The following is a 9,056-nucleotide window of genomic DNA, read 5'->3' as shown; positions in this document are numbered from 1 at the left end:
ACCATTATGAGCGGCATTGTGACCAGTCATCCAGAGAGACTTTTAATTTTCTCTTGGTAGTTAGTTTCACATCATTTCCACTGTACCAATTCTCTCAGTTTGTGTGGGACTGAATTATTTCAGCACTTGCCCTATATTCATCAAATAAAACCTGGACATACTCATAAAAAAGGCTTTAGCAATTTTCTTTTGAAAGAACAGTCTCAGAACCCCAATTTTCACTTTAACCATTCATGTTTTCAAAAGCCAGAAGGAACATGCTTGATTTTTTTGTTTTGTTTTGTTTTGTTTTCCGAGGTCAGGATTCGGTCAGGCCTCACACACAGAGTCTCCCCTAATAATCTTCATTTCTCACTTTTACTTCTCATCAATTAATATGAAGTAAATCTATTCATGACCCAATTTCCTCCAATCAAATCTTCCCCCTACCCCTGGAATTGCTTTGTGTCCCCCAAGTAGTAGTGCAGGCGGAAGAAATCTCAGCATGTGAAAGGAGAGAGATCATATCCACCCACATGCATTTACAATGAGGAACTGAGGAGAGTTACAGGATTGACAAGATTATGAAGGGAGTAAGAGAAACGTGGAAATTGCTTGATTATCATTTAAACCCCAAGGTCAGTTCTGGTGTACATTTTGCTGATTCCTTTTCCAGAGCAATGGTTTTCCAAACTTTGTGAAATGGAGCTTAAATGCACCACCGAGAAGGGCAGGGAAGGGACGGGGAAGGGTAGGGGAAGGGAAGGAAAGGAGACCATCAGCACAGGGAAAATCTTTTCTTCTAACAGAGTATTTACTCAATAGTAAAAATACTTTGTTCCTGTTTCAAGTTTAAATTATAGCTACAGTGATATTGAAAGCTTGATGAAAGGATCGTTCAGGTCAACTTCAAAGGCCAGCGGCGATGCAGGAGCTCTCGGCGGAAAGCATGCCACACCTCACCTCCACCTCCATGGACCCGCCCTGGCACCACAGACATGCCCAGCCTGCCCCATGCTCTCCAGGGAGCTGAACTGATGGAATCAAGATGCGGACACTTCAAACATGCTGCATTTTTGTATTTTCCCTTTTTCCCATTTGCTTATTTCCTTGTGTTCATTTATTCTTTAAAGACCTCTGCCTCCCTCTCTTTTTTATCCAAGAGCCTAGCATTAAAAGTCCTAAGAACCACTTAGAACCACCACACTGCCTGGTTGTGTGCCCACAAGGTGTAATTGTGTCACTCACACATTCTTGTTGGGCCAGCAAGTGGTATGAACCCCACAGATTCTAAACCCTAGTCCAGGCTAATTAAGAGTCACCATTGAATCATTTAAGCTTATGGGAATCCTTTTGTTTTATTTTTAAGACTACTTCAAGGATACCTAAAAGACCCTTAATTTTTTTTAATTTTTGTATAGAACTGGGGTGTAGGCCAGAGGTGCAGAGGTGAAAGAATTCACCAGAGACAGAGTAGGGAGTGGAACAGGTGGATCTACTCAAATACACTGCTAAGAGGAGCAATGGGTGAGGCAGGAGAGGTCTGCTGTGCCATGTGTGGGTCAGCTCTCTGGCAGGGGGTCAAATCAAATGCAGGCCCGTCTTGGCAGCAGTACTGAAACTTAAACCCTAGGCCACCAGGGAGGCCCCTTAAGTTTTTTCTTTAGGAAAATGAATTTATTTTGATACCTTGGATATTAAGAAGCCTAAAATGATACCAAACAAGTCAGAGTAAACTAACATTATAATAAACCACAATTTAAATTCTGGGCTTCACTTCTGCCTGCTCTGCTCCCCGCTCTGGCTCTGGTGAATTCTCTCACCCTCCCGCGCTTCTGACTGTACCCAGTGCATGTATAAACAAACAAGCAAACAAATAAATAAATAAAAATTCATGCCTCTTAAAAAAAAATTTAAATAAATAAATAAATAAATAAATTCTGGGCTTCAGAAGCCAACATTTCTTTTACTATTACTAGTAATTAATCATACCATTTTGTTTTTATTGCATACACAGCATTTTTATGTTACCTTAGGAGCAACTTTGCAGAGGAAACAAGGTATGTGTTATATTATCTCCAGTTTACAAAGATGAGAAATGGAGAGGAAAGGAAGTTTAGTGACCTTTGAAGTAAGGTAGCTGCCAGGCAGAACTGAGGCCAGGTATTTTGGTCCAAGTCCAGAGGTCTTCTAGTGCTAACACCACTCAGCTCCTTTCCCAAAGGAGCAAGGAATTTGCCTTGCCACTAGCAGGCAGCAAAGTTAAGATGATCCTGGGGAGGAAGCTGAAATTTCTCTGAAATACAGTTTCATTAAATTTTTATTTTTTTATATTTAACAAAAATTTAAATATGTACATATTGTTTTGATAAAGCAAATCTTAATGTGATAACTCTAGGATTTTTTTTCACAGTCTTAGAAATATAGCAAATCTAAACACTTAAATTTATATGCATCTATTTATTGCAGAACATCATGATAGGGTGGATAATAAAGATTTCAAGAAAAATAAATACCAAGATAAAATACTATGGGAGAAAGTGGGATGGAAATACAAGTTCAAGGAGACAAAAGGAACATGGCAAACCTTCCCATGATTAAAGAAGAATTTTTCTATGAATTACAAATATCTTAGTGATTATTTACCAAAAGAATATGCAATAATGCGTTCCTATGTTCATAGCAGCATTATCAACAATAGCAATTCATGGAACCAACCTAAGTGCACAATGACAGAAAACTGAATAAAGAAATTGTGGGATACTCAGGTAGTATTGTTACAGGGCAGGGAGAGGGGCACCAAAAAAATTGTGTAGACAAAATTAACAGCAGCAAATCCTTTCAGATTCAGACAAAATCTTTTTAATTTTTCTGATCCAGACTTCGCAAAAATTCAACTTATCTCCAAGAATCCATCAAGGCTACCAGCAGTTACAAGTTACTGTCCAAGGCTACTTTTTCCTTAACACCCAGGCATACGTTTGCTAATTTAATCACCACAGTTCCATTCTTGGCTTGCAAAACTCTTCAGGCAGAGGTCAGGAAGTAGTCAAAGCAAAGTCAAAGCAGCGTATCACTGAAGAACGGTTATTGACTTTAGAAATGCTAATGAGACAGTAGAGATCACAAAAAAAGGTCCAAAGTCCTAGCAACATGAACCTCAGTGTTTTACAAGAGCCCACCAAGTGGCCTCAGGTGCCATCTTTGATCTGGCCACATGGTCCAACATATTATCATCTTTTGAGTAAAACTGCTACAAAGAGTAAAACTGCTACACAGTAAAACTGCTACACATGAATCTTGAGGGAATCTTCCAATTTCCATAAAATCAAATTTCTTAGCAAGTGACTACAAACAAATTACACACAGACACACAGAATCTCCACAAAGCCTAAGCCAGTTTTCCAACAGCAAATCTACATATGAAACAAACACATTAGAGAAACAAAAATCACATTTGCGCTTATGGTAGTCAGTGCCATGGGGAAGCTAAATTTCTCATGGGGCTAACTAACCATGGATGGCTCTGGCCCTAAATCACGTTGGGTACCAAATCTGTTACAGAGCAGGGAGAGGGGCACCCCAGACCCCACAAACCTGCCTGCTCTAAATAGGTTCTGCCATCAGCCGCATCAACACAAAACATATGAGACTTTAATGAAAAGGAGCTTTAATACAATTAGTAAACAATACAGGAAAGGCAAAGAATATAGTTTCTAAATCAAACACCCAAAGTTACCCGTACCCTCGTGGGTAAAAGTCCACCCAAACGGGATTGGCCCGGAGCAAGGCCCCAAAGCCTGCCGTAAGTCTAAAGCATCTTCCAGTGGGGACCCACAGAAAAGGAGCAGAAACAACCAGGCAAGTCTGGAAGGAAAAGAGCAAAATCAACATCAAGATAAAAGCTGCCATTGTCACCTCCCCACAGGTCTCTCACCCACATCTGTGTCACCCAGTCCACAACCAAAAGGCAAGCGCTGTTTCTTCACATGTCTCTCGGCTCCATGTGCCTCCTCCAGGTCTCCTTCCGGCTCTCCATCCTGCTCACTTCCTTTCCAGTCTCTTCTGCAGCTTCTTCTTCTCCCTGCTTAGCTCCACCCTCCCTTGGGTGGGGCAGGAAACCTGGAACCTCCCCCTTTCCTGGGGACCACCCTGTTACAGTATTAGTGGAATACAACTCAGGCAGTGAAAACCCTGACAGAGTGCCTTTTGGGACAAATTGCATGGATCTTGAGGGAATCATCCAAGTGAAATAAGTCAGAAAGCGAAAGATAATGGATGGTTTCACTTACTTGTGGAATACAAGCAACCAAAGAACACATATTTGCAAAGCAGAGCAAAATAATTTTTAGGTGCTATGAAAAATAAACTGGTTATCAGAAGGGGAGGAGGGGGGAGAAGGAAGAAGGGAATAAGTCACTGGCACGGAGTAATGGTGGACGGTGAGTGAAGCATATACACACAGGAGGTGTGACAACATACACCCAAAGTTATATAGATAAGTGAATATCAACAAAATGATTATAAACTTTTTAAAAATTTCTATGGTATTTGTAGTTTAGTGAATATATTTACAAGAATAATATAAAAATGTTATTTTAAGTACCAATATTTATACACTACAATACAAAATGCATCCTTTGTGTCAAATTATATTAGTCATAAAAGATTTTAGATGTTGAAATATTTTTTAAAGTAGATAGCAACATTTTCAACATGTCTAATGGGTGGGCATAAGGAAATACTTGGAAAACCATTGCATTAGAGCGTCTGTGACTTCACCTGAGGCTAGGAGGTGCAAGAAAAGGTGCTTGCTTTTTTTTTTTTTTTTTTGTGGGACCCTCACCGGCGGCTGGGGATCCAACTGGCGCTGCAGAGGCTGCGGGCAGCCTCGCAACCCAGCGCTCAACCGCTGCGCCACCAGGGGAGGCCCCCTTTTTTTTTTAAGATTTATTTATTTATACAAGAACTGGGGTACAGGTCAGAGGCACGGGAGGGTGAGAGAATTCACCAGAGATAGTGAGGAGCAGAACAGGTAGACGGACCCGAAGACAATGCTGAGGGGAACAGCAGGCGAGACAGAAAAAGGTGCTTGTCTTAATGAGCTATTTAGTACGAGAGAGAAATGTCCAATGGAACAAGATATAGTTCATTACCTCTTTGGATGTCAGACTTCATTTTAGATTAAACTGGATCCAATATTTTAAAAAAGCTGAAAGTAACCCAAAACTTGTGGGATAGGAAGAATTGACTATTTGTAAAGGCAAAAATTGGATAAAAAATTGAATTATTTTGCTTTTATAACTAGCGAAGGTCTGACTATTTAATAAATCACTTACATACTATGTCTTCCCCAGAGGTGGAAAACAAAACAAAACAAAACAAAACAAAACAGGCCTTTTATTTTCATTAATTCAGCTGAGCAGTGTGAATTGGCTACGGAGAACTACAGTGGTTGCCTGTAAATTAAGTTAGCTGAGAGCCAGTCTGTACATTCTCAGGAAGGGGAGGGGGTATATAGGCTTCTCCTAAGTCTATAGGAACTGTGAGAAGGGATTCCCAGTAGAAAAGACCACGGGTGTTGTTAGGGGATGGGATGTCCTGAAATTTATCTCTTAATGAGTTTGCTGGGAGTTTAAAAAATGCATTCATGTATCAATGGATAAATATACTTATTGCTATAATGAGGTAGGGTGAGTATAAATTTTAGTACTTTGTTCACTTGAACACAGAGAAAATTGTTCACATAAATGTCACTTTTATTTTATGAAAGGGTTAATTTCAAATGTACATGAGACTTAGCTGAATACAAAATCTTAGTGGAGGACTAGAAGTCTTATTTACAAAAACATGGCCCCTGTTATTTTGCCTTACAACTTTAGGAAAGATGCTTCAAGCAATGTCATGTTTGCATGTTGCACTTCCAAAGGGTGGGAGTAAATTCTGGCATCCACTGCCAGGTGGTCTTCAGCCACCAGAACATCAAGTATCAGCACCACATCATTCTTTGGTAAAGAAATCATTTCTAGGGCCTCCCTGGTGGTGCAAAGGGTTAAGACGCAGCCTATAAAGCTGTCTGCAGCCACTACAGCCTGAGTTCGATCCCCAGCAGTTACCCACATGGTGCAGAAGACCTCTCCTGCCTCGCCTGCTGCTCCCCTCAGCAGTGTATTTCAGTCATTCTGCCTATTCTGCTCCCTGCTCTGTCTCTGGTGAATCCTCTCTGGCCTGTACCCCAGATCTTGAATGCATAAATAAATAAATCTTAAAAAAAAACAAAAACAACTACTAATTGAAGAAATCATTTCCACAAATTCTCCTTCTCCTGGTCTTGGCTTAGCTCTTGCCTTTCAGCATCATCTCTGTTACTAGTCACCCACAATGTGTATGGTAGAGTTTAACAAACCTGGATCCATACACATACCTGGAGAACATTCAGTAATGTCACCTTTATAACCTGTTTCTTCTTCAAGTTCCCAGAAAGCAGCTGCTTCTGGGCTTTATTATCAGGTAGATGCTGGGAATTCCAGGCAGCAGCCTCCCTTTCATGGTCAGAACCCTCCCACTACAAGGACACATTCGTCTTGCAGAGTTCTTTGCAGCATTGCGACTTTGGACATACCCTCAGCTCTCTGTTCATTCATGGTTGTATGTTTCAGTTTTCCAAGTTCTAGTTTTACCAGTAGGATCCATATAAGTTGTTTTTCCAAGTTTGACTCATGTTCCTTTGAAATTAACTCTTCTGAAATAACAGACTGGGTATTTTGAGAAGAATTCATTGGTTCTTGGATTTCCATTTGCAAACTAGTTCATCTTTGTGAGTGTCAGGCGAGAGTCATTCATGTGCAACATGTGGGGGTGCGGAAGTCACTCTTTGGAAGGGGAACAATTGAGGAAGAACAAGTCTGAGACAGCAGTCCCAGGAGATGCTGATGCTACTTCCTGAGGCAGTCACATCCCAAGGTTGCAAGAGGACATGTGCTCAGCCACAAAGTTATTGTTTGTGATCAGCCTACATTTCGAAAAGGCTATCCTCGAATTTTGTTGAGAGCAAATATTTGGCAATCACATGAGTTGCAAAAAGATGTGGTAGTCATTAGAATCACTCATTTGCTCTACACCAACACCAAAACAATCTGTCAGATTGTCCTTTATTAGGCACCCCAGAGCTTTTTTTTTTTTTTGCCATCTTTTTTTTTTTAAAAGATTTATTTATTTATTTATTATTTCTTTATTTATACAAGCACTGGGTACAGTCAGAAGCACAGGAGGGTGAGAGAATTCACCAGAGCCAGAGCGAGGAGCAGAGCAGGCAGAAGGACCAAAGTACACAGCTGAAGGGAGCAGCGGGCGGCAGGAGAGGTCTGCGCGCCATGTGGGACCCTCCTCCGGTGGCCAGGGAGCAGCCGGGGATTGAACCGTCGCTGCAGAGGCTGCGGGCAGCTTCGCAACCTGGCGTTCAACTGCTGCGCCACCAGGGAGGCCCACCCCAGAGCTTTTCATTCGGACATTGCAGCATGGAAAGATGAGAGATGGTCGATATCTTTCTTTTGTACAATGGGAGGAGAATTGTGAAAGGACAGGTAGAACACGAGCATCCTAAGGCCTACCTTACTGGGTAAATACACTCTCAAAACTCTCTATGTGGATGTTGATGCTTGATGTCAATGCCCTTCAAGCTGCACACCTTTTGGAAAGACTGTGTACCCCCAGGCAATGTGTTCCAGCTCCAAGGCTGCTGCCCACTTAGCACCTTCCTGTCCGGTTAGTGCTTACTTCTGCCCATGGTGACTTCCCTGGCATCTGCCTGCTGCCCAGTCTCCTGTGTGCTCTCTTGCATCCTCTGTGCCTTTCTGAGCATCAGTTCCATCCCATCCCTCTTTTCTAGCTAAGTATTTCAGAAGTATAAGTTTGCTGAAAAACAGACCAAAAAAAAAATAGACACTAGTGTCAAGAATGCATGATTAGCTCAGTACTAATAGGTTAAAATTAAATAAAGAGTTGTAGGAACCAGATCCATTCAAGTACCTCAGCAAGGCTTCTTTCCTATACAAGTCTTTTAAAAGGGGGTAAGAAGAAGAAGTAAAGATTTCTACAGTGTTACTATGATAACAAGAATTTATTTTTAAAATTTTTTTAATTTTATACATTTTTACATCATTTTTCATTTTTGCACAATGAATGCATTTTCATCTTGGTTATAATTCCCATATAATTCCCACCCCTGCTTGTTTTAATCCTACTCCCTCCTTCCCTCTCCCCCCCCCCCCCAGTGTGTCTCTGGTTTATAGTTGCTTGTTGATTTTGATTTTTACTTTGTTATAATTAGTCTTTTTCCTGGTTCCTTATTTAGGTTGTCTAAATTCCTGCTATGAGAGAGATCATCCAGTATTTTTCTTTTTCTTTCTGGCTTATTTCACTGAGCATGATCCCTTCCAGCTCCATCCATGTTGCTGTCAATTTCATGAGTTTATCTTTTTTGATTGCAAGAATTCGTTATTAAATGCTTACTGTGGGGCCTCCCTAGTGGTGCAGGGGTTAAAGACAGCGCTATCAAGCCATTGCCAGCCACTGCAGCTCGAGTTCCATCCTGGCCATGGAGCAACCCACATGGCTCGGCAGACCTCTCCTGTCTCACCCACTGCTTCTCTCAGCAGTGTATTTCAGTAGATCTGCCTGTTCTGCTCCCCACTCTCTCTGGTGAGTCCTCTCCCCGCCCCCAGCCTCTGGCTTACACCCCAGTTCTTATATGCATAAATAAATAAATCTTTAAAAAATAAATAAATAGGTGCTTACTGTGTGACAACAGTGCGTTGATTAACTGAAATATTCCTCACAGTAAAGATATTTTATAATCAATTTTATGCTCATTTTTAGATAAGAAAATCAGATATCTGATGGGGGCTGGAGGTTTGATAGTTCAGTGTACGAGTAACTGGTAGAGTTTGAATAAAAATCCACATTCTTCTGATTCCCAAGTCCGTGGTCTTCATTGCTGTGCCTCCTCCAGGCAAATACATGAAAAATGGACATTTACAACTCATGCTAATACTGAGACAGATCAGAGCGAATGCTTC

General features: G+C 41.1%; 1 pseudogene across 1 annotated transcript; it reads right to left on the bottom strand.

Annotated features, from left to right (window-relative positions):
* Positions 1-6,041: 6,041 nt before the first annotated feature.
* LOC311168742 (ADP-sugar pyrophosphatase-like) lies at positions 6,042-6,776 on the bottom strand (annotated as a pseudogene). The gene has a single exon. The product of its transcript is annotated as an ADP-sugar pyrophosphatase-like (transcript).
* Positions 6,777-9,056: the final 2,280 nt, after the last annotated feature.

This window comes from Talpa europaea (assembly GCF_964194135.1).
Source record: "Talpa europaea genome assembly, chromosome: 3".
Classification (NCBI taxonomy): Eukaryota; Metazoa; Chordata; class Mammalia; order Eulipotyphla; family Talpidae; genus Talpa; species Talpa europaea.
Note: the sequence above shows the minus strand (reverse complement) of the source record. Positions and strands in the feature narration are given on the sequence as shown.